We start from the raw sequence: 26,095 nt of genomic DNA, 5'->3' as shown, positions 1-26,095 counted from the left end.
CCACTGAACAATTAGTGCAGTAACCCCTTGAGTGAAGAAGAATTGTTTGGTAATCTGTGTTGTCAGGTGTATAAGGACAGAGGAGAATATGTAAAGAATAGGCCAGACTATTAAGTTTGTGTGTGTAGGTAAAGGGAAAATGAACCGTAACCACAGAGAAGGATCCAATGTAGTACCATCTGCCCAGTCAAATGACCCCAAAACTCTAGCAGTAGTATCTCAACGGGTGGCTGGTGCCCTGGCGAACCTACTACCTATAGTTTTTGATACAAGTTATGGGTGACCCAAAACTTTCCATTTGAGAGAGAGAGAGAGAGAGAGAGAGAGAGAGAGAGAGAGAGAGAGAGAGAGAGAGAGAGAGAGAGAGTTCAAAGGAGTTACAAGGATTTTGGAGGTCTCAAAGACTTTTTATAGTCCTTCCTCGGAGACTCCATTTACTCTTGGGTAGAGCGAATAAGTTTAAACTGTTAAAGTGTTTTTATGATCTTGTCTAACTTATTCTTGAATTCGTTTACCATGTTACTGTTCATCACATCGGCATGACGTCTGTTCCATATATTTGCTATTTTGTATGTAAAGAAATTAACACATTGAGTGATTTTATATACTTTCAATTCCAGTTTGTAACCTTCACCTCTGGACTTGTTTGTGCTATAAACGTGAAGAGGTTGTAGTCTGCATTTATTACTCCTTCAAGTATTTTGAAAATCTTTATTAGCTGAGAGAGAGAGAGAGAGAGAGAGAGAGAGAGAGAGAGAGAGAGAGAGAGAGAGAGAGAGAGAGAGAGAGAGTACGTAATATAAGTTTTCGACATGGCTACTTTATTCTGTCCCTTGTCTAGGCCACAGCCCCATTTTGCGCGCGACTGCCTTTAATAACTTTGAACCCATAAAAAACATCCCCGAACGTTTGGTAAACCTATAAAACTCCTGAATCCGTAATAAACGGACGTTCATGCATATTTTACATGAACCTTTACATCTGGCAGAATTTTGGGCTTTAGTTTTTTTTATTCTGCTAAATCTCTTTTTATCCTAACTGTGTAAGTTATGTGTTCTGTAATCATTAAAATAAATCTTGCTTTTCGTTTCAATTTGATTATATTTTTGACTTTATCGTATGCACGAACTAGGGGCCGCTTTCATTACTTTCATTCTGGTTACGGACACACTTCATGAAATGTAAATTTTGCGTACACACTTTATGAAATGTAAATATTAAGTTTCAATGCGATTAAGACCTTCGATATAGCTAGTAAGGAAATTATTATGAAAGTTAAAAACTACAATTGATCAAAATCCCTATATATTAAAAGTAACAAGTTAATAGCCACGCATACTCTTAAAACCATGACTATATTTCAGCCATAATAATAATAATAATAATAATAATAATAACAATAATAATAATAATAATAATAATAATTGCCTTTGGCATTAATTTTTTAATGAACTTAAAGCCACTGAGGCTGCAATTACTTTTTATAAAACTTATTTGAAAAAAGGTCTTCTCCCGAAATATAACAACAACAACAACAACAATAACAATAACAATTAATAATAATAATAATAATAATAATAATAATAATAATAATAATAATAATGATAATAATTAATAATAATAACAATAACAATAATACGTTTGCTACAATAAATAAAACCAATTGATGATTAGGAATTACAATACAATCGTAGAAAGGGAGTCGATACTTACGATTATATATATAAGGAAAATTGGAATATAATAAAGTTGCAACATTTCTCAAAATACCTGGACAAAAATATACGATAACTTTTAAAGGGTCCAGCCAATATTGTACATGGAAAAAGAGAAAAATCCAACATTTCCAGCAGGTGATCACGAAACGTAAACATTGTGATAATGTATAAATCAACTTTATACCAATAAAATGTATTGCAATCAGCGTATTTGTTTTTGATGTTGTTAATAGTTTATATATGACATGTCTGTTTTGACGTTGTTACTTATTTTAGAATGATTGATTGTTAATTTGTTCTCTTCATTTATTTATTTCCTTATTTCCTTTCCTCACTGGTCTATTTTTCCCTGTTGGAGCCCCTGGGCTTATAGCACTTTGCTTTTCCAACTAGGGTTGTAGCTTGGATAGTAATAATAATAATAGCCTAATAATAATAATAATTGCCCTTTCGACTTTTTCGCCTCGACAAAATTTAAACATATCTTAAAAACCTGGCGATGTCTTGACATTTTACAATTTTCTTGCACGAGCTACCACGAGGTGTTTTGCGAGGTAGCACAACCCCTTGCACAACCCCACGTCGCCACAAAAATGTGCGTAGGTGTCAACCTGGCTCTAGCTTTTGTAACGAATGTTGAGAGTTGCAAGTTTAGCTTTCTGAGAGCACATGGTTCATGTTTATAGGATCTAAATCTTTAAAGGAACTGTTTTCAATAAAAAATTATATCAATTAAGGACTCCCTTTACAACCCTTCAGCATTTCGTATCATTTTGTTTTCTTTTGTAGCCTGTATGAATGCAACTTACTTCAACGTTTGATATTTGCATATAAAAGAGGTGAGACCAAGGAAAAAATCACTACAAAAAACTATACTTCACTAACAATAAAAGTTAAACAGGAAACTATCATTAGGAAGTAGATAATAGGTTGGCCAGAGCACCAGCCACCCGTTGAGATACTAGAGAGTGATTGGGTTTTTTGCTGTTTCCACTTTCAAGAATTTTTTCTTGTTTCAAGGAATTTTAGGGCCATCAAGGGCTACTTCAAGAAATTTTTAAAAAATCAGGGAATTTTCAAGGAATTTTAATGTTTTTCGGGATTTTTCAAGGAAATTGTAAATTTTCAGAAATTTTCATGAAGGTTATCTTAAAAAAAATTCATATTATTTAGTATAAACAAGTATAACCTATATTGGCTAGATGACATTATCATCAGAGAACGTTATATGCATTATGCTGTCACTTTTTCAAATAGCTTGGCTCCGAGCCCGTCTACCACCGCCTATTTCATTATCTGTCTATCTGAATGATACACTGTCCCATTCATGTACACACACCCAACGAACACCTCGTTAGTTTCACAATTCAGGTCGCGTAAACCAATGTGGGTGTTTCAAACATTCATTTAATTTTTTCTCCTTTCCGAAACTAGACTGTTATTACTAAATGGAAATTTCCAAGCACTTTTTAGGTGATTCGTGAACATGATGAAATGATCAGGCTTATTAACTATTTGTTTTTCTTTTTAGGCTGTTGGTCCATGTGACCAACTACATATTTAACTTTAATGTTGATAAGTATTGCCATGATCTTAGTGAAAATGACATTACCTGATATTAGAATAGAAACTTTACTTTTTTCACGATTTTTCTTTCATGTAGCAACAAAAATATACTGTAGCAGGGCCTTCCGACCAAAATTAAGTTTAACAGGCACCTAATACATGGGAGATGAATTTCTTAACCTAGTTTTGCTATTCAACAGTTCACGTAGCAATTGGTTAGAAGATTAACTTTACGTGAAACTACTCTTTTTATCTGGGACAATTATTAATAAATCAGACTAACATGAATTCAACAGGTTGCAATAAAATCTGCAACGACAGTACCACGTGTGTTTGTTATTGCATCAGCGTTTGTCTTTACTTTTTGCCTAACCTCAAAACTCTAATTGTTCGGTCAAATGAAATATATATTTGGGTTTTTAAACATTCTTTGTTGTTTAAACGTATTAGTAACCAACTCATCTGATAGAAAAATCAATTCCTTCGGTGGCTTGTAGCAAATAAAAACAACAGATTATAAAGAATCCCAAGTCAAGGTTAAATCTACGAAATCAAACATGATGATGTTGGTACTATCTTTCTCCTACAAGGTGGGGACCGGGGATGCATCATGCGGCGCCGTTCTCAATCTGAATCTGATTCCGAGTCGGGTATTGATGTCGTCTCGGTATTTTGGGCATTCTCGTGTTGATATAGGCCCAGTGTTCCATTAACTTCGTTGTTACCTTATCAAGAACATTCATACCGCCATAGTGATTGACTGCTGAAGGCTGACAACATACTAAAGAAGAAGCCAAGCGTAACAGGTATAGAATTGATCAAGTTGAAATCGCGGTTTTGTCCCGCATTGCCAGAAGATATCAATCCAACTTTGAATTTCCCGTTAATGAGAATTGACACTCGTAAATGACATTAAATGAAACATTATTGATAGGGGTTAAGTTAGATTATGAATTCGAATGGTTAAGTTTATTGTTTATTATTGTCTTACGGCGTTTTTAGGGGAAGAGGGTTGCTATCCCCTGGGTAAGGATACGGTGTTTTGAGGGGAAGATGGTTGCTATCCCCTGGGTAAGGATACGGTGTTTTAAGGAGAAGAGGGTTGCTATCCCTTGGGTAAGGATGCTATGTTTTAAGGGGAAGAGGGTTGCTATCCCCTGGGTAAGGATACGGTGTTTTAAGGAGAAGAGGGTTGCTATCCCCTGGGTAAGGGTACAGCTCCTAGGTTAGGTTAGATGAGGAACCTTAAGTTATGTGGTGTTCTAGTGTTCAATTCCCTTCTAAAAAGGTGGTGTTTCCACTCAATTTTTGGGATCCATTTAAACCTGTAGAATTTGAAAAATATTGGTATCCCCCAGTTATTTGCATCTGGACAGTTGAAAGTACCTATAGATACACCAAGAACAATTTTTTTCCTCACTAGTGTTAATGTGTAATTGTAAATATGTACCCACATTTTAATTACTTACTTGGTTCATCCCATCCAACTACAAAACTGAGTATAAAATTTTGTTTGAATCCAATCCATCAACATGACTCAACATTGCAATAAATAGGCCTAATGGTATTGACCAGATTAATTGCAGGAGGTACCAAGGATTCTTTTTCCATTGATGTGCGTCTCTCCAAATTCAGTTGATGTAGTGTCAGGCGATTTATAAGATGTAATTGCTGGAATCAATGATCTGCAGTCAAACTTTTACACAGAATTATAGCATGTATTCAACGTGGTCTGAAATGAACGGTATGGTAGGGCACCTGGTTTTAAATGGATTCCCCCCACTTACCATGTTCCCCAACCCCTTCATTTTCTGTTTCTTTATTAATGGATTTACCTCCAGAATTATTTCATTCTTTATTTGCACCGTTTCTTCCAAGAAATACGTTCGCATTGCAGATAACTGTCTTAGCTTGTCTATGAAGGTGGCCATATGGTGAGCTTGAAGCAGGGGAATAGTCCATCACAATAGTATGCTTGTTCCAGAGTGTGTAGTAGCAATGTCTGCATTATGAGCATGGGAGGGCCCTCGCTCATCTGGCACATTTAGAGGGGGGAAACCTTTATACAGAAAAAATTCCTCAAGTTTTACCTCAGTGGTGTTGTGGAACAATACAGTAATTAGAATGATTTTTAGATAACCATTTCGGAAATATGCTGATCTTTATAGAAACAGAGGGAACTGTATCTAAAACGCTTTGCTTCAGTTGTTGCCGTCCTTAGGACTTTCAGGTCCACCCACTAAGGACCGGCTGCTAAAGGTTTAGGCTACGGATGTAGAGCTGGAGAGGATTTTTGCTCCTGCCAAGTTTGGCTGTGGCACTTTGTCCTCTAGCTCCTCTAGAGTTGACTGGAGGGAGTCCCTCCTGTGCAGTCTCGTACCTATTTCCTACACGGATGGTCGCCCACCTAAGGATCCGCCAGAATTCCTCTCTCCGGTGTTTCTGGTGAGGAAGACTTCGATCTTCCTCTCCCTTCTGAGCTTGCCAGCCATTTGGGGTCCAGCGAAAGTTGGACCTTCACCTTCCTAGGGTAGCTCAGAAGTGGCTGTGCAACTTGTCACTTTCTCAATGTAGTTCTTTGGAGCTGAGCTCACAAATGATTTTTGCAATTATTGTCCTGCAACCCAGTGCACACTACCCGCTGTGGTCTCGTCAGACTCCCTTAATCTTTAATCTTTAGTGAGCAGTCACCAGGTGTATTATGCTAGTCAGAGCTAGCCGGGTAGGTTAGCGAGCACACTTCTAAACCAACTTAATGTGTCTCGCTAAGGTACATGTGAGTGCAAGCTACCCCATCAGGTAGCTTGCAAAATAGTCTTGCAATCATGCAGTGGCAAGCAGCGATACATTGTACAATCACTTTCAGGTAGCTACCTAACCTTTAGGAGTCTAGGTGGTCAAATTGTTTGCGATCACCTGTTTTCTCTCTAATGGCTGTGTGTATGAACCAGTTTTGCACTCCTGTGGCTCCTCCCCAGCAGGTTCGTACCCTAGTTCAGGGGCAGGTCGTCTATGCAGTAGCTGTGCCAGGGTTGTCTCGTAAGGCTCTCATGTAGGGGATCCCCAGTGCAACAGCCTCTATACTCTCTGGTCCTCATAGTTCTTTGACAAAACCAATTATGACCGTTCCTGAGAGGGTAGCTGTTCAACATAGCAATCCTCAAGTTCCCTGTAACCTATGGTTTCATCGTGCTGCTAAGATCGCCAGCACGGCATTCAACCCGTTGTAGACACCAAATTCATTATTATTATTACTTGCCAAGCTACTACCCTAGTTGGAAAAGCAAGATGCTATAAGCCCAAGGGCTCCAATAGGGAAATTAACAGTACTGGAAATCAATCTAAAAACAGTTTGTTCTGTAACTGGAATACAAACCACGCTATTTAATAGGGGTATTACTTTTGGTGTTGCTGAAATGACGAGCCATTAATTTTTAACGAGGGTTTACTACCCACACCGCTAGTCAGCGGGGGTAGGGGAGGGTAGCTTGCTACGCCCCCCCCTCTCACACACCTGAGCTTGAGCTCACTTTGCTCTCGGCTCGGATGGTAGTCGGACGTGTCCGCTTTCATCTTCGCCGTCATTTGGCAGCCATTTAATGCTTTTTTGCTTTTTCTTTTCTAGTTTTGTGTGTGAAGTTGGCTGCTGTGAATATGCGCACCTGCCCTGGGTTTCCTGACCGCCCCTGTGGAACATTCATGTTGGCGGTCGAGACCAATCCTCACGCCCTTTGCCCTTCCTGTAGGGGCCAACGGTGTGATAGCAATAATGGGTGTAGGGAGTGGTCTACCTCCCAGTGGGAGAGGTTTTCGTGACGACGGAAGAAGTCCAAACGGGATATTTCTCCTTTGAAGGTTTCTTTGAAAGGAGAAAAAAACCAAGGCCTCTTCTTCCGTTGCCCAAACCTCCTCCGAAGCTCCCACTACATCGGTCTCTTTCGAGAGATCGTTGAGTGGTAGTGTAGACCGATGTACTGTTTACCAAACTTGGGGCTCGAGAGATGACGTTGCTTCCCCTAGCGAAGCAGGTCCACCTCTCCCCCCCAGTGTAGGATATGTCACTGATCCCCCTTTTTTAGCTTTGATCCTCCTTGGGGCTTGAGGGTTCGCCCTCCAAGTAGGTTTTACTTGACTACATCCGATTGGGTGCCGCTGTCAAGCAATCGCCGTCACCGACAGAGGTTGATCCTCTGTCTCTTGTCGACGTTGTGGTGTCAGAGGTATCCAATGAGGTATCACCCATCACCTCTGCCTCTCCAAACTCTACAGTAGCTGACGGCTTAGTTTCTTCCGTTCGTGTTCAACCAACGAAGGAGAAACTAAGTCCAACAGTCTCTCCAGCTAGTTTTTCTTCTCCTTTGGGGAATTCACTTACAGAGTGGGAGCTTCGGAGGAGGTTTGGGCAACGGAAGAAGAGGCCTTGGTTTTTTCTCCTTTCAAAGAAACCTTCAAAGGACTGCAGAAGGTCAGCTTGCTGACTCTACGGCCCCCAGAGGGCGCATTCGTCGCAAGGCTCACCTTCCTCTTTGCCAGAGAGGCCTTCCTTCACCTGCGGTGAGGAGGCGCCTCTACGGTTCAACATCTTCGATGCAGTCCCCCGCAGAGGAGCCTCGACATCAATCACCGATCACTGTTCCTGCATTGGTCCTGGACCTTTCTGCAGATCGTTCGCGATCTCCTTTGGTGGAAGGTCTTCCTTTTAAAGGACACGCCGACCTTCCACCCGACAGACCTGCTGACCTGCTGTCACCGTTCTTATATAAACCCAATAAGGTTTCATCTGAGCACGCTAAGGCGCGCCAACCAGATACGCGCTATGCGCCAACGAAACCTGACGAGCGTGCTATAGTAGCTCGTCAGGCCCTGTTAACAAACCCTAACACAGGGCATCAAGGGCGAATGCACCAACACGCACATACGTCCCAACAGGAACCCAGCTCTTCTACACGCTATGCACACATTCTTGCACCTGCGCGCCAGGCCTTGCCTGAGCCTAAGCATACGCTTCTACGCCCAGCTGCGCGCCAACCCTCACCTGCGTGCCAGTGCTCTCCTGCGCGCCAGCGCTCGCCCATGCGCCAGCGCGCTCCTACGCTCCAGTGCTCTCCTGCGTGCCAGCGCGCTCCTACTCGCCAGCGATCTCCTGTGCGCCAGCGCTCACGCCCAGCAGTTATTTCTCCTGCGCGCCCATGATCTACTGATCTGGGTGCTATTGGGAAGTCAACTAGAGTGACTTCTCCCACGTTCCAGCTCTCGCCATTGCGCCAGCGCTCTCCATCGCCCTCACGCATCCATGAGGATACACGCGCGCGCACTCGCCCATCCTCTCCTACGGATTCGCGCCCACGAGCAGCACAGACTTCAACTGCGCGCCCGCGCGCTAGGGGTCTTTCTACTGCGCGCGTGCGCCCTACGACTGGTACAGGCACACGCAAACTCTCGCTCGCGCACTCAACTCCTTAATCCTGCGCGTGCGTGTGCGCCAACAGTCTCCCGCACGCGCTCCTGTGCGCCATCAGTCTCCTGCGCGCCAGCAGTCTCCCGAGCGCGAGCACCATTACTCTCCCGAGCGCGAGCGTCAACATCCTCCCGCGCGCGAGACTGCTGAACTACGAACGGCAAGGTCGCCATCACCTCATTCCCCTCCCCGGAAGAGCATACCAGCGCGCATTGTGGGAGAAGGGAAACATCTAGGGGGTTACAGGATCCCAAAGCCTTTTCAGGCGAACCTACCAATGATGAGAACTCCTCCCAGGGATCCTTCAATTCCTGTCCCTTCAAGAGGTATGTCTGACAGCGCGTCTGTCAGCCAACAGCCCTGGTTCGGTGCACTAATCAGAGCCGTAATGCAGTTGTTCAAGCCTGTCTTCTCTGAATTGGGGCACACATCCTTGGCTGCTTCTACCCCTTTGAAGAGAAAAAGAGGAGTTCCAGACGCGGTAACTTCAAGGGCAAAACTGTCTCCACGCAAGCCTTCGAGGCAGGTTCCTATTTTCCCCCAGAATGTCTCTCCTTCCCCTTCGGACGAAGATTTCCTGTCCTCAGGGGAATCATGCGAGGAGAGACTTTCCCCAAGCGCATCAATGAGGGAAACCTCTCCTCGCGCCGAGATGTCTTCTCAGGTGGGGACTGAAAGGAACATGCCATCCTCATCAATGTTGGAGTCCTACATCCTTCCCAGGAAGGAATCTAAGGACTCTAAAACATTACTGAAGTCCTCTACTAATACTAATATGGAGCAGGCTAGCCACTTGGAGAACGTCCGCGACTCTCCCCAGGAAGAGCCTTTGGGGACAGGAGACTTCGCTGCAAGTCCTACATCAGGAGGAGCCCAGCAAGAGTCAGAACATGCGTTTTGGCAAGTTCTGACTCTAATGAGGGCTCTCAATGGGTTTTCCGACCCAGAGATCCCTCCTCGAGAGAGCAAGGACAGTACTCAAAAACCCTCCAAGACCAGTTCAGCACTGCCCTGGTCTCAGGGGGTTAAGAGTACCAGGGACAAGATCTCTCTACAGCTCTCCGAGATGTCCTCCTCCAACCGTTCTAGGGCCACCAACAAGCTCCTTCCACCCCTTCGCATACAGCAGAGGAGGTATTTTGAGATCCTTAAGGAGCCTTGTTTAGCTCTTCCTCTTCACCGCTTGCTGGAAGAGCTTACCAGGGGAGTCCCTCGTGAGAGACTCTCCAACCGGCAGGTCTCTTTCTCGGCAACCGAGATCCTTAACCAGGAGAAAGTTGCGAAGTGTGCTATGCAAGCCACTTCGTGGCTCAACATCTGGTTGGGGACCTTAGGTATCCTGATACGTTCTGAGGATTTCTCCAAAGAACGTACCAGGAAAGCTATGGAGACTTTTCTTCTCTCAGGTACTCGCACAATCGAGTTTCTGGCCCACTAAATCTCGAACTTGTGGGCAAATACCATCCTGAAACGTCTGGAAGCAGTAGCTGAGAGATTCCATCAGAAGGTCCCTAGCACTGAGATCAATAGGCTCAGACATTCTTCTCTAGAGGGATCCATCTTTTTTGAGCCTAAGGATGTGGAACATGCCACTGAGAGGTGGAGGAAGTCTCATCAAGACTCCCTCCTTCATAGGGCTTTAACATCTAAGCCCTATAAGCCTCCAGCACCACAGCAGTCCTGTCCAGTCAAGACCGCTAAAACGACTACAGCAGCAAAGACCGTGGTGTCTAAGCCCTTTCCTGTCAAAGGAAGGAGAGACAAAAAGTCCTCCAGGGGAGGCAAGAATCCTAGAGGGAGCAGCCGAGGCTGCAAACGCTAGGATAGGCAGTCCCCCTGCATGTCCACCAGTTGCCTACAAAGTTGCTCAAACAGGTGTAAGCAACTCGGGGCCGATTCCTGGACAATCTCCGTGATCAGTCTAACATATCGCATCCCGTTCATAACATCTCTACTTCCCCTAACGACGAATGCAGTGTCATTGAGCTCCCTTGCCATGGGATCGGCAAGGGGGCAAGCCCTTCGGGCAGAAGTCCAGACCCTGTTGAAGAAGGGCGCTCTCCAAGAGGTCCTCGACGAATCTCCAGGCTTCTTCAGTCGACTCTTGTAAAGAAGGGGTCTGGAGGCTGGAGACCAGTCATCGACCTCTGAGCTCTGAACAAGTTTGTCAAACAAACTCCGTTCAGCATGGAGACAGCGGACACGGTCAGACTAGCAGTAAGACCGCAAGACTTCATGTGCACACTGGACCTAAAGGACGCGTACTTTCAGATCCCAGTCTATCCGTCTTCAAGGAAGTACTTAAGATTCACCCTAGAAAACAGAAAATATCAGTTCAAGGTGCTGTGCTTCGGTCTCTCCCCAGCACCACAAGTTTTCACCAGAGTGTTCACCCTAATATCATCTTGGGCACACAGGATTAGCATCCGTCTCCTCCGTTTTCTGGACGACTGGTTAATCCTAGCAGACTCGGTGTCATCCCTTCTTCAACACCGAGACAATCTTCTGAGACTTTGCCAAGATCTGGGGATCATGGTAAATCTCGAAGTCCTCACTGCTTTCCACTCAAAGACTGGTATACCTAGGCATGATTATAGACACCAATCTCCACAAAGCCTTTCCATTAGACGACAGGATAGCAAGGCTGAGGAAGGTCGCAAGACCTTTTCTCAGACGAGAAGAACTTCCAGCCCAATTGTGGTTACGTCTCCTCGGTCATCTTTCATCGCTGGCCTGTCTAGTTCCCAATGGTCGCCTCAGGATGAGATCCCTCCAGTGGCGACTCAAGTCCCAGTGGAGTGAAGGGTACGAATCCCCAGCCATCCACATCCCCATGGGACTTGCGGAACTGACGGATCTCCAGTGGTGGGTGGTAGACGAGAACCTACGAAAAGGAGTGGATCTTCTCGTCCGCTCCCCGGATTTGATGCTGTTTTCGAACGCTTCAAAAACAGGGTGGGGAGCCCACGTGTTGCACCACACGACCTCAGGCCTCCGGTCAGAGTCAGGAAAGTACCTCCATATAAATCTCCTAGAGATGAAGGCTGTCTTTCTGGCCCTTCAACAGTTCCAACAGTACCTGGCAAGTCACTCTGTGGTGGTGATGAGCAACACCACCACAGTAGTGGCCTACATCAACAAACAAGGAGGTACTTTTTTGCAGCAACTATCCCATCTAGCATTAGAGATACTGAGATGGGCCGAAGTCCACTCGATACCATTATCGGCACGCTTCATTCCGGGCAAAAGGAATGTGCTCGCCGACAATCTGAGCAGAGCTTCTCAGATAGTGAGTACCGAGTGGTCTTTGGATCATCTAGTAGCCAACAAAGTCCAGACTTTGTGGGGTTCTCTGACTGTGGATCCTTTCGCAACGGCCCTGAACTTCAGGCTCCCGCTGTACTGTTCCCCATTCCCAGACCCCAAGGCTCTCTGGCAAGATGTTTTCCAACAACGGTGGGACAACATCGCCTTTAATGCATTTCCCCCGTTCTGTCTGATGAGGAGGGTACTCAACAAGACCAGAACATTGGTCAGTCTTTCAGTGACCCTTATAGCTCCGCCATGGCATCACGCGGAATGGTTCCCGGACCTTCTGCAACCCCTAACGAAGCTACCAAGAGAACTCCCTCCACGACACAATATACTCAAACAACCACATGCCAACATCTTCCACAAGGCCGTAGGTTCACTACGACTTCATGCCTGGAGACTATCCAGCATCTCCTCTCTGAGAGAGGATTTTCACAACAAGTTGCTGTCAGGATGTCTGGACACCTGCGAAAGTCTTCGGCAGCAGTCTACCTGGCAAAGTGGAAAGTTCTGTGGTTGGTGTCGTGGAAGGGGTATCTCTCCACTCGATGCCACTATTCCAACAAAAGCGGAGTTCTTCATGTATTTGCAGGAAGAAATGCGCCTTTCAGTCTCGGCAGTGAAAGGCTATCGCTCAGCCTTAAGTCTAGCCTTCAGGCTGGAAGTAATGGACGTTTCTTCATCGCTAGAATTTTCCCTACTCATACGTAGTTATGAACTTACCTGCCCTCTGTCGGAAGTGAGACCTCCCCCATGGAACGTGGTTCGAGTTCTCAGGTCTCTTAAGAGACCTCCCTATGAACCATTACGCCAGGAATCAGATCACCACCTAACTTGGAAGACGGTATTCCTGCTAGCTTTGGCCTCGGCCAAGTGAGTCAGCGAACTTCATGGTCTCGTATGACATCGCCCATTCAAGGGGATGGGGGGAGGTAACACTCAGCTTCGTCCCTGAGATTATTGCTAAGACTCAGAATCCTGGAGTGGTGGATCCTCGATTCGACTCCTTCCGGATTTCTTGTCTCCGTACTGTCTCAGATTACCCAGACCATCTCTTACTATGCTCAGTAAGGAGCTTGAGGCTGTACCTCAAAAGAACAGCTGCAGCCCGTCCTCATGTACCAGCTCTATTCGTCAGCACAGGAAGGACTGAGAAAGGGTCACCAAGAACACCATCTCTGCATGGATTCGTAGGGTCATTGACCTGGCCTTGAATCCTGACCCTCCTCCATCACGTCGCCTTAGAGCACATGATGTCAGGGCATAGCTACGTCCCTGGCCTTCAAAAGAAATTTTTCAGTGACGCAGGTTCTTCAAGCTGTAGTGTGGAAACGTCGAACAACATTCACATCCCACTACCTGCTAGACGTGACCCACAGGAGACAAGATTCGTTCGCTGCACAACAGCTGGTTTAAAACCTCAAGCTCCTTATTGGACAAGTAGCAGAAGGTTGAGGGCAATGTTACCCGGTTTTAGTCTGCACGAATAAAAAGGTTTGACTGGCCCTTATTCTTTTCTTCATTATCCCCTCTCTTGGGGAAAGCAGCATCCTGGGTTCTCTGCATAGCTGACCTCAAACCACTGCAGGTAAACCATGCACCCTTGTATTCCTAGCATTAAGATTAATACTGTTACTTGCCCATACCCTAACGAGGTGGTATGGGGAGAGTCCTAGTCTACAAGTTTCCATCTAAAGAACTTCAGAAAGACTTCCTAGGACGAGTCGCACTTCTTCATACCTTCACACACAGCTTGCGTAGGCTGCAGTCCTTGCGTAGCAAGGTTCTAGCAAGGTACAGGGACTCTTTATTTCTTGGGTGCTTATACACTCAAATAACGAGCCCCCGGGCAAAGCCAGACTGGCTGGGATGTCCACCCTTCCTAATGGGTGAGTCACCCCTATTAACCCTTTTACCCCCAGGCTATTTGGAAATTTCCAACCCTTAACCCCCAAGGGGTTATATTTTTCCCAGCACATTTTGCTGTATATCTTTTTTAAATTGCTCTAACAGCCTTAATTTTTGTCATAGAGAGGTCAGGTTGGTCTCATTCTCTTGGAAAATGCCTGAATTTTCTAAATAAAAAATATGAAAAAAAAATTTTTATTGGATTTTTTTGCAAGGACGTACCGGTACGTCCATGGGGGTAAAGGGATGGCTTTTGTGAAACGTACCAGTACGTCCTTTGGGGGTATAAGGGTTAAATAGAGTGGTTTGTATTCCAGTTACGGAACAAACGACAAATTCGTAGATAATTTGTATTTTTCCTAACTACAAACCTTAGCTATTTAACCGGACTCTCCTGCCAGCCCTATCCCCCTTGAAGTCCTACCTCCAAGCAAAGTAAGCTCAAGCACAGGTGTGTGAGAGGGGGGCGGGCCTAGCAAGCTACCCTCCCCTACCCCCACTAAGTAGCGGTGTGGGTAGTAAACCCTCGTTAAAAATTAATGGCTCGTCATTTCAGCTACGCCGAAAGTAATACCCCTATTAAATAGCTTAGGTTTGTATAGTTAGGAAAAATACAAATTATCTACGAATTTGTCATATCAAAATCAAAATAGATGTCATATAAACTATTAACGTCAAAAACAGATATGTCATATATAAACTATAAAAAGACACTTGTTCCGTAACAGGAATACAAACCACGCTATTTAATGGGGATATTACTTTCGGCGTAGCTTAAATGACGAGCCATTAATTTTTAACGAGGTTTAACTACCCACACCGCTAGTTGGGGGGATAGGGAGGGTAGCTTGCTAAACCCCCCCCCCCCCCTCCTCACACACCTGTGATTGATCTCACTTTGCTTTCGGCTCGGATGGTGAACAGACGTTACTGTTTCACCCTCGCTGACTTTTGACAGCCATTAACACCATTTTGTTTTTTCTCTTACAGTGTGTGTAAAGTTGACTTCTGCAACCATGCGCACCTGCCCTAGACTCTCCAGCTGCCCTAGTGGAACATACAGGGAGTCCTCGGGTTACGTTGGTCCCGACTTGCGCGTCGTTCCATCTTATAGCGTTAGCGTCGTAAGCGACATAAACAATTGCGAACTAGTTTCTAGCGCGCAGTGTATGAATACGCTTTGTGGTGGTTGCGGGTGAGGAAGACGGTGTCTCTCAGTTCCAGTTCTACGCCATTTTGATTGTGTTTGCCTGTTCTCTCTTGTTTTTTTTTTTTTTACCTTTTTGACCTTCGTTATGGCTTCTAAGCGTAAGGCAGATTCTTCTGATGGTAGTGCGTCTAAGAAAAGAAAGGCCATCACCATGGAAGTGAAATTAGGTTTGTTCCGTAACTGGAATACAAACCACGCTATTTAATAGGGGTATTACTTTCGGCATTGCTGAAATGACAAGCCATTAATTTTTAGCGAGGGTTTACTACCCACACCGCCAGTTAATGGGGGTAGGGAGGGTAGCTTGCTACCGCTCCCCCCTCACACACCTGTGATTGAGCTCACTTTGCTCTCGGGTTGGATGGTGGTCGGACGTATCAGCTCTCATCTTCGCCGTCATTTTGGCAGCCATTTAATTGCTTTTTGTTCTTTCTTTTTCTAGTTACTGTGTATGTGAAGTTGGCCTCTGCGACCATTCGCACCTGCCCTGGTTTTCCCGACCGCTCCTGTGGAATGTTCATGCCGGCGGTTGAGACTAATCCTCACGCCCTTTGTCCTTCTTGTAGGGGCCAACGGTGTGATAGTGTTAACAAGTGTAGGGAGTGGTCTGCCTCCCAGTGGGAGAGGTTTTCACGACGACGGGAGAAGAAGTCCAAACGCGATATTTCTCCTTCGAAGGTTGCTTCGAAGGGAGAAAAATCCAAGGCCTCTTCCGTTGCCCAAACCTCCGAAGCTCTCACTCAGTCGGTCTCTTTCGAGAGACCGTCGAGTAGTAGCGTAGACCGAGTTATTTCTAACCAACCTCGGGTCTCAAGAGATAACGTAGCTTCCCCTAGCGAAGCAGCTCCACCCCTCCCCCCGGGGGAGGACAAGTCACTAACCTCCCTTTTTAAATATTAAACTTAGCCGGTGAATATATAATAGTTGACGTCTCCGACGGCTCGACAGAAAAACACAAAACTCGCGAGCGATCGCCATGAAGGTTGCGGGTGTGCCCACCAGCGCCAACTATCGGCCAGATACCGCATATACATGTAAACAGCTCCAGTTCTTCTCTGTCGGTCTTGTCGACAAGTTGATTCCATTACTCGCTGTTGACCTGGAGTTTTTCGTCAGTCTTGGTGAAGTACTTCTTTTTGGTTTTGAGCTTTCGCAGTGCAGGTGTTTTTATCTTCAATTTAAACTTGAACTCTTTTTTGGATAGATTTTATTGTTGATGACTTTGGATTGTTTTTTGGACTTTCTTTGACTTTTCAAAATGGCTGACCCTTCTCCAATTCCTAAATTTCGTAAATGTAATGCTAGGGATTGTAACAAACGTCTTCCAAAGGCCTCTCTCGACCCACATACTGTGTGTTCTAATGGTTGGGGTAAAACCTGTCAATTAGGAGATCGGTGTGATGAGTGCGTGGTACTTTCGGAATTCGACTGGCTAGAGTTTGATAAGTATTCTCGTAAGCTAGAGAGAGATAGGGTGAGGAGAAGTTCCTCTAGATCATTAGAATTTTCCTCCTCCCATGCCCCTGAACCTAATCCTTCCCCAGTAGTAGTTGTGCCTGAACCTTCTACTAGCACTCATGAACCATCAATGCGGGATATGTTACGTGCCATTCAAGCTTTGGGCGAGAGAGTTGAATCTTTAGCTACGGACCGTAATCAACTCATGGCGGATGTAAAAGAGTTAAAGTGTCAGAGTGCCACATTAGAAAATCGTGGGGATAAAGTGATTAGTGCGCAAAGTGTCATCAGTGTTGCGACCGAGGGTTCGTCTGTTCGTGCCTGTCATTCGCCTAGTCCGAGACCTCTTGCAAGCTCCCATGCACCAGGGAGAAGTAATGTCGTAGGACTTATGGGGACGAGAGGCTTTAACCAACGAACAGACGTTCCCTCTATGGTTTCGGGCGTGTCTCGTCAAGACCGCCCCTACCATAAGACGAGCGAGGCGGTTTACTCCTCGTCATCCGAAGGCTTCTCGCGTAAGAAACCGTGGAGCAAGGTTTCGAGACCCTTAGAGCGGAAGTCAGTCCCTTCAGGACAGGTCCAGCGTCCTGGTTGTAGCCATTGGGACAGCTCTGACCCTGTGCAGTCATCGGAAGACTGCTCGCCTCCTAAACAGAAGCGTAACACAGGCTCCGAGAGTCTTAGTGTAGGCAATGTTTTGCAGTCACAGACGTTACCATCGTCTCGACCCGCACCCACTCCCGTTGATCCTAAATGGGTTGTACTGCAAGATATGCAGTATAAGCTTGCCTCTCTTATGGAGGAGTATACTGCTGAGCAGGTTCACGATGATCCTCGCCGTTTAGCTGATCGAGATCCTGGCCGTCAGCCGCCCAAACGAGCCTTTGCTCGTCCTGTTGACGTTGACGTTACAAAGTCACGTCAGTCACGTGACGTAGAGCCTCACTCGATGCAGTCCCGTGTTGACTTTCAGCCGCTTGTGGACATTCAGCCGCTGCCGCATGCTCGTGTTGACGTTCAGGACGTTCGCCAACCAGCTAAGTTGACTTGTTTTGACGTGGAGCGTCAAGCACCGCAGTCAAGAGTTGTTTTAACTGCTCAATCTAGGCAGTCAAGGCAGTCTCGAGTTGACGTCGAGCGTCCTCCCGCTCCTGTTGTTGTTGCTAGTCAGTCCGTTAAGCAGTTACATGACGTAGCGTCCTGGACTGCTACTGATGCTCCTGTGCGTGTGGACTCTGCTTGTCAAGCATTGCCACCAAGGCAGGTCTCTCCCTTGCTTGAGACTCATCAGTTGTCGGACGAGGTTCCTTCAGATGAGGACGTTGCTGATCCTCATCCTAATGATAATCCTTTGGACGTTTTGTCAGATGTAGAAGAACCTAAGGCTGTTCAACCTTCGATGGATTTTAAGAAGACCATGATGATTTTCAAGGATCTTTTCCCAGATCATTTTGTTGCTGTTGCTCCTCGTTCGCCTCCGTCTGAGTTTGCTCTAGGCTTAGCTGCTACCAAGTCTGCCTTTACTAAGCTAGTGCTTTCTCGCTCTTCTAAGAGGTCTTTACGTCTTCTAGGCGACTGGTTGGATACCAGGAGGAGTTTGGGGAAGACGGCCTTTGCCTTCCCACCTTTTAAGCTTTGTATGACACGGGAGAAGTTCTCGGCTTGGGAGTCCCTGCCTCTGCCCAGGGTGACTTCTCAAGTCTCATAGACTCTCCCCGTCGCCTGGCCATGAGACGCTCGAAGATTTGTTGGTCCTCCTCGGACCTTGACCATCTACTTAAAGGCGTATACAGGGCCTTTGAAGTTTTTAACTTTCTTGATTGGTCTTTAGGAGCATTAAGTAGGAAGATCTCGTCTGCTGACCAAGATGTATCCTTACTTATTATGTCCTGTATGGACAAAGCCATCCGCGATGGCTCCAATGAGCTCGCCTCCACCTTTACGTCCGGAGTCTTGAAGAAGAGAGAAACCCTTTGCTCTTTCCTTTCAGCAGGAGTTACTCCCTGTCAGAGATCGGAACTGCTCTTTGCTCCCTTATCGGCTGCCTTGTTTCCACAACAGCTGATTAAGGACATAGCTGCTTCGCTTGTGCAGAAAGACACACATGACCTGATGGCGTCCTCTGCTTGCAAGGGAGCTCCTTCTTCATCCTTTGTTGTGAGACCCAGAATCGAGACTCCTGCGTCTAGATTTATCCCGCCCTTTCGTGGCAGAGCTCCCAGCAGGGGAGGCTCTCGTGCCGAGGGAAAGAGAGGTAAGAAGAGAGGAGCCAAGTTTTCCCGTGGCAGAGTCTGACTGCCCACGGCCTCAAACAGCGGTAGGGGCCAGATTGAACAGCTTCTGGCAGGCCTGGGAGAAGAGGGGTGCAGACCAAGAGTCTGTTCTGTTGCTCAAAGAGGTGTACAAAATACCGTTTGTACGCAAACCTCCTCTAGTAACAACTCCCATAGACCTCTCTCCCAGGTATCGAGAGGAGTCAAAGAGACAAGCCCTACATCAAGAAGTGTCTCTGTTGCTAGAGAAGGGAGCTGTGGTGAAAGTCTCGGACCTTCAATCACCGGGGTTTTACAACCGTCTCTTCCTAGTCCCAAAGCATACAGGAGGTTGGAGGCCAGTGCTAGACGTCAGTGCGCTCAACGTTTTTGTTACGAAAACAAAATTTACGATGGAGACCACGAAGTCCGTCTTAGCAGCGGTCAGAGAGGGAGACTGGATGGTCTCTCTCGACCTGCGAGATGCGTACTTCCACATTCCTATACACCCGGATTCCCAACCGTTTCTGAGGTTTGTTTACAGGAATGTGGTGTACCAGTTTCGAGCACTGTGCTTCGGCCTCGGTCCTGCTCCTCTCGTGTTTACGAGGCTCATGAGGAATGTGGCAAAATTCCTTCATCTATCGGGAATTCGAGCCTCCCTGTACTTGGACGACTGGCTTCTCAGAGCATCGTCCAGTCATCGCTGTCTGCAGGATCTACATTGGACGTTGGGTCTGGCCAAGGAGTTGGGACTTTTGGTCAACTTAGAAAAGTCCCAACTGATCCCATCCCAGACGATTCTATATTTGGGGATGGAGATTCGCAGTCTAGTTTTTCGGGCTTTTCCGTCTGCCACCCGAATAGAACAAACCCTGCTCAAAGTCCAATTAATGCTGAAAAGAGAACGTTGTTCAGTAAGGAGTTGGATGAGTCTCGTAGGGACTCTGTCATCCCTGGAGCAGTTTGTCTCGCTAGGGAGACTGCACCTTCGGCCTCTTCAGTTCCATTTAGACTCTCACTGGAACAAGGGCAAGACCTTAGAGACTGTATCAATCCCGGTCTCCGAACCAGTAAAAGCATGCCTGAACTGGTGGGACAGCAATATCAGTCTGAGAGAGAGGGCCTGTCCCTAGCAGTCAAGAACCCAAACCACGTGTTGTTCTCAGACGCGTCGGATTTGGGTTGGGGTGCGATCCTGGACGGTCGGGAATGCTCGGGTCTGTGGACCTCAGTTCAGAAGAGCATGCACATCAACGGCAAGGAGCTATTAGCAGTCCACTTGGCCTTGATGAATTTCGAGAGCATTCTTCGAAACAAAGTGGTAGAGGTCAATTCAGACAACACCACAGCTTAGGCGTACATCTCCAAGCAAGGAGGCACTCACTCCCACACGCTGTACGTGATCGCAAGGGAGCTCCTCATATGGTCAAAAACTCGAGTCATCTCCCTGTTGACAAGATTCATCCAGGGGGACTTGAACGTCTTGGCAGACTGTCTCAGTCGGAGAGGTCAGGTGATACCCACGGAATGGACCCTCCACAAGGACGTGTGCAAGAGTCTTTGGGCGACTTGGGGTCAACCCACCGTAGACCTCTTTGCCACCTCGTTGACCAAAAGGCTCCCAATCTATTGCTCACCAGTCCCAGATCCAGAGGCGATCCACATAGACGCGTTTCTACTGGACTGGTCTCACCTGGACTTGTATGCATTCCCACCATTCAAGATAGTCAACAAGGTACAGTACTGCAGAAGTTCGCCTCTCACGAAGGGACAAGGTTGACGTTGGTTGCTCCCCTCTGGCCCGCGAGAGAGTGGTTCACCGAGGTACTTCAATGGCTGGTAGACATTCCAAGGAGTCTTCCTCTAAGGGTAGATCTCTTACGTCAGCCCCACGTAAAGGATGTTCATCAAAGCCTCCCCGCGCTTCGTCTGACTGCCTTCAGACTATCGAAAGACTCTCAAGAGCTCGAGGCATTTCGAAGGAGGCAGCCAGTGCGATTGCGAGAGCTAGGAGAGCTTCTACCATCAAAGTATACCAGTCGAAGTGGGAAGTCTTTCGAGACTGGTGCAAGTCAGCATCTGTGTCCTCTTCCAGTACCTCTGTAGCCCAAATCGCAGATTTTCTATTACATCTGAGAAATGTTCGCTCCCTCTCAGCACCCACTATTAAGGGCTACAGGAGCATGTTGGCTTCGGTCTTTTGACATAGAGGCTTAGATCTTTCCAATAATAAAGATCTACAAGATCTCCTTAAGTCTTTCGAGACCTCTAAGGAACGTCGTATGGCAACTCCTGGATGGAACTTAGACGTGGTCCTAAGGTTCCTGATGTCAGACAGGTTTGAGCCATTACATTCAGCCTCCCTGAAGGATCTCGCCCTCAAGACGCTTTTCCTAGTGTGCTTGGCTTCGGCTAAAAGGGTCAGTGAAATTCATGCCTTCAGTAAGAACATCGGCTTTTCCACAGATAAAGCCACATGTTCACTTCAACTTGATTTCCTGGCCAAAAATGAACTGCCTTCTCGTCCTTGGCCTAAGTCATTTGATATACCTTGCCTGTCAGAGATCGTAGGCAACGAACTTGAAAGAGTACTGTGTCCAGTTAGAGCTCTTAAGTTCTACTTAGCTCGTACTAAGTCCTTACGAGGTGGATCTGAGGCCTTATGGTGCTCAGTTAAGAAGCCATCATTACCTATGTCAAAGAATGCTTTGTCATATTTTATCAGATTTTTAATCCGAGAGGCTCATTCTCATTTGAGTGAAACAGACCGTTGCTTGCTTAAAGTTAAGACACACGAAGTAAGAGCTATAGCAACTTCCGTGGCCTTTAAGCAAAATAGATCTCTGCGAAGTATTATGGACGCGACCTTTTGGAGAAGCAAGTCGGTATTTGCGTCATTTTACTTAAAAGATGTCCAGACTTTATGAGGACTGCTACACACTGGGTCCATTCGTTGCAGCGAGTGCAGTAGTGGGTGAGGGTTCTACCACTACATTCCCTTAATTCCAATATCCTTTTAATCTGTCTCTTGAAATGTTTTTAATCTTATTTTTGGGTTGTACGGAAGGCTAAGAAGCCTTTCGCATCCTGGTTGATTTGGCGGGTGGTCAAATGTCATTTCTTGAGAGCGCCCAGATTAAGGGTTTGATGAGGTCCTGTTGTATGGGTTGCCGCCCTTGATACTTCAGCTCCTGGGAGTCTTTCAGCATCCTAAGAGGATGGCTGGGCTTCGTGAGGAAGACAGACTAACAAGGCAGAGTAATCGTCAAGTCAGCTTCCTTACCAGGTACCTATATATATTTGGGTTCTGTTATGATATAACTGTCAAAAACTCTAAGCATATACGCCGTAAACTGTATTAATACTGGTCTCTACCCACCACCATGGGTGTGAATCAGCTATTATATATTCACCGGCTAAGTTTAATATTTAAAAATGATATTTTGATTATAAAATAAATTTTTGAATATACTTACCCGGTGAATATATAAATTAAAGGCCCCCCCCTTCCTCCCCGATAGAGACCCAGCGGGATGAGAAGAACTGGAGCTGTTTACATGTATATGCGGTATCTGGCCGATAGTTGGCGCTGGTGGGCACACCCGCAACCTTCATGGCGATCGCTCGCGAGTTTTTGTGTTTTTCTGTCGAGCTGTCGGAGACGTCAGCTATTATATATTCACCGGGTAAGTATATTCAAAAATTTATTTTATAATCAAAATATCATTTTTCAGCTTTGGTCCTCCTTGGGGCTTATGGGTTCGTCCTCCAAGGAGGTTTTGCTTGATTACATCCAATTGTGTGGTGCTGTCAAGCAATCATCGTCACCGTCAGAGGTTGATCCTCTGTCTCTTATCGACGTTGTGGTGTCAGAGGTATCCAATGCGGTATCACCCATCACCTCTGACTCTAATGAGGGCTCTCAACGGGTTTTCCGACCCAGAGATCCCTCCTCGAGAGGGCAAAGACATGGTCTTAGACCGTGTCTTTGGTACTCAAAAGCCCTAAAACATTACCGAAGTCCTCTACTAATACTAGGATGGAGCAAGCTAGCCACTTGGAGAACGTCCGCGACTCTCCCCAAGAAGAGCCTTTTGGGGACAGGAGACTTCACTGCAAGTCCTACATTAGGAGGAGCCCAGCAAGAGTCAGAACATGCATTTTGGCAAGTTCTGACTCTAATGAGGGCTCTCAATGGGTTTTCCGACCCAGAGATCCCTCCTCGAGAGAGCAAGGACAGTACTCAAAAAACCCTCCAAGACCAGTGCAGCCCTGCCCTGGTCTCAATGGGTAAAGAGTACCAGGGACAAGATCTCCCAGCAGCTCTCCGAGATGTCCTTCTCCAACCGTTCCGTTACCACCAACAAGCTCCTCCCACCTCCTCGCGGATAGCAGAGGAGGTACTTCGAGATCCTAGAGGAGCCTTGTCTAGCTCTTCCACTTCACCACTCGCTGGAAGAGCTAACCAGGGGAGTCCCTCGTGAGAGACTCTCCAACCGCCAGGTCTCGTTCTCGGCAGCCGAGATCCTCAATCAGGAGAAGGTCGCAAAGTGTGCTATGCAAGCTACTTTGTCGCTCCATATCTGGTTGGGGACCTTAGATATCCTTATACCTTGTGAGGATTTCTCCAAGGAACGTACTGTACCAGGAAATCTATGGAAACCTTCCTTCTCTCAGGTACTCGCACAATCGAGTTTCTTGCCCACCAAGTCTCGAACTTGTGGGGAAATACCATCCTGAAACGTCGGGATGCAGTAGCTGAGAGATTCCATCAGAAAGTCCCTAGCACCGAGATCAATAGGCTCAGACATTCCCCCATGGAGGGGTCTGTTCTTTTCGAGCCTAAGGATGTGGAACATGCCCCTGAGAGGTGGAGGAAGTCTCATCAAGACTCTCTTCTTCATAGGGCTTTAGCATCAAAGCCCTATAAGCCTCCAGCACCACAACAGTCCCGTCCAGCCAAGACCACCACTACGACGACAATAGCAGCGTTATATGATGGTGTCTAAGCCCTGGCAAAATGTTCTCCAGGGGAGGCAAAAATCCTAGAGGGAGCAGCCGAGGCCGCGAACGCTGGGATAGGCAATCCCCCTACATTTCCATTAGTGGGGGATGCCTACAAAGTTGCTCAAACAGGTGGAAGCAATTCGGGGCCGATTCCTGGACAATCTTCGTGATCAGTCTAGCATATCGCGTCCGTTCATAACATCTCTACCTCCCCTGGCGACGAATCCAGAATCATTGAACTCCCTTGCCATGGGATCGGCAAGGGGGCAAGCCCTTCGGGCAGAAGTCCAGACCCTGTTGAAGAAGGGCGCTTTCCAAGAGGTCCTCAATGCATCTCCAGGCTTCTTCAGTCGACTCTTTCTTGTAAAGAACGCTTCTGGAGGCTGGAGAACAGTCATCGGCCTCTCAGCTCTGAACAAGTTTGTCAAACAAACTCCGTTCAGCATGGAGACGGCGGACACGGTCAGACTAGTAGTAAGACCGCAAGACTTCATGTGCACACTGGACCTAAAGGATGTGTACTTCCAGATCCCAGTCTATCCGTCTTCAAGGAATTACTTAAGATTCAGCCTAGAAAACAGAAAATATCAGTTCAAGGTGCTGTGCTTCGGTCTCTCCACAGCACCACAAGTCTTCACCAGAGTGTTCCTCCCTAGTATCATCTTGGGCACACAGGATTGGCATCCGCCTCCTCCATTATCTGGATGACTGGTTAATCCTAGCAGACTCGGTGTCAACCCTTCTTCAACACCGAGACAAACTTCTGAGATTTTGCCAGGATATGGGATCATGGTAAATCTCAAGAAGTCTTCCACAATCGTTGATTTTAGTCAGGTGGTCAATTTGTTCCTTGAGAGCGCCCGGAACAAGGGTATTGGAGGAGGTCCTGTCAACATAGAGGTTTTTACACCGGTTTGACAGCTCCTAGAGGTCTTCAGTCCCCTGGGTGGATTGCTGGATCTCATAAGGAAAGCGGACATAATGAAAGTATTAATTGAAGTCAGCTTCCTTATCAGGTACAAACCCTTAAGCTTGTTTATTAACTCTTAAGTGAAATTCCAATTATGTTGGCTGTCTCTGACCCTCCACCAAGGGTGTCAATCAGCTATATTTATATAACCACCGGGTAAGCCTTATGTTTAAAAAGGATTTGTTCCGTAACCGAAATACAAACCACGCTATTTACATAGGGTATTACTTTCGGCGTAGCTGAAATGACGAGCCATTAGATTTTAACGAGGGTTAACTACCCCCGCGCTAGTTAGCACGGGGGTAGGGGAGGGGTAGCTAGCTACCCCACCCCCCCACACACTGGTGAGCTGCTTCACTTCACTTTTGGCTCGGACGATGAGCAGACGTTTCTGTCTCGTCCTCGCATTGTTGACAGCCTTAATCTGTTTTTTCTTTTTCTTACAGTTTTGTGTGATTGAAGTTGGCCTCTACCTTTTCTTCCTATTATGCGGAAGTGCCCTGGACTCCCCGACCGCCCCTGTGGAACATTCATATCGGCGATCGATACAGACCCTCACACCCTTTGCCCGCAGTGTCGAGGTCAATGGTGTGAAAGAGATAATAATTGTAGTGAGTGCAGGGGGTGGTCTACCTCCCATTGGGAGAGGTTTTCCCGGCGTGTAAGAAGAAGTCTAGGCGTGACCTTTCTCCTTCAAGGGCTTCCTTGAAGAAGGAAGGTCCCAAAGACACTTTTTCCGTTGCCCGAAGCTCCCACTCGATCGGTCTCTTGTGAGAGGCCGTCGAGTGGTAGCGTAGGCCATTCTTTTATTGACCAACCTCGGAGTTCGGGAGAGGGAGTTGCCTCCCATAGCGAGGCAGCTCCTCCTCCTCCTCCTCCGGGGGAGGATATTGATAACTTTGTTGCTAATGATGATCTTTTGCAGCTTTGGGCTTCCATGGGGCTCAAGGGCTCGCCCTCCAGGGAAGCCCCTTTTTGACCTGATCCAGTTGGGTGCAGCTGTCAAACAGTCGCCGGTAATAGCAGAGGTAGATCCTCTGTCTATTGTCGATGTTGTTGTGGCAGAGGCTTCCGACGGGTTGGGTCAAACCCCTGTTGTTGTTGCGGATGTTGCTGAAGGCTCAGTTCCCCCCTCCGAACATCCTTCGAGGGAGGAGCTGAGTCCAACGGTCTCTCCTGCGGGTGTTTCTCTCCACTGACAGCGACTCCTCTTTGGAGGACTGACGATTG

The 26,095-nt window shown here is 46.7% G+C and overlaps 1 protein-coding gene across 3 annotated transcripts in view; it reads left to right on the top strand.

Moving 5' to 3' along the window:
• LOC137647036 (SET and MYND domain-containing protein 4-like) overlaps positions 1–26,095 on the top strand; it is a 157,591-nt gene that overhangs the window by 11,904 nt on the left and 119,592 nt on the right. The window contains exon 1 of one of the 3 annotated variants that reach the window (XM_068380170.1): positions 3,881–4,090. The exons of 1 other annotated variant lie outside the window; for it this stretch is intronic. The gene's annotated coding sequence lies outside the window, so the exon portion shown is untranslated. Of the gene's footprint in view, positions 1–3,880; positions 4,091–4,299; positions 4,401–26,095 lie in introns of those variants that run through there. One more of the 3 variants, XM_068380172.1, reaches the window with a different exon arrangement.

The sequence above is a fragment of the Palaemon carinicauda genome, chromosome 9 (genome assembly GCF_036898095.1).
Source record: "Palaemon carinicauda isolate YSFRI2023 chromosome 9, ASM3689809v2, whole genome shotgun sequence".
NCBI classification, from domain to species: Eukaryota; Metazoa; Arthropoda; class Malacostraca; order Decapoda; family Palaemonidae; genus Palaemon; species Palaemon carinicauda.
This window is presented reverse-complemented; position numbering and strand designations above follow the sequence as displayed.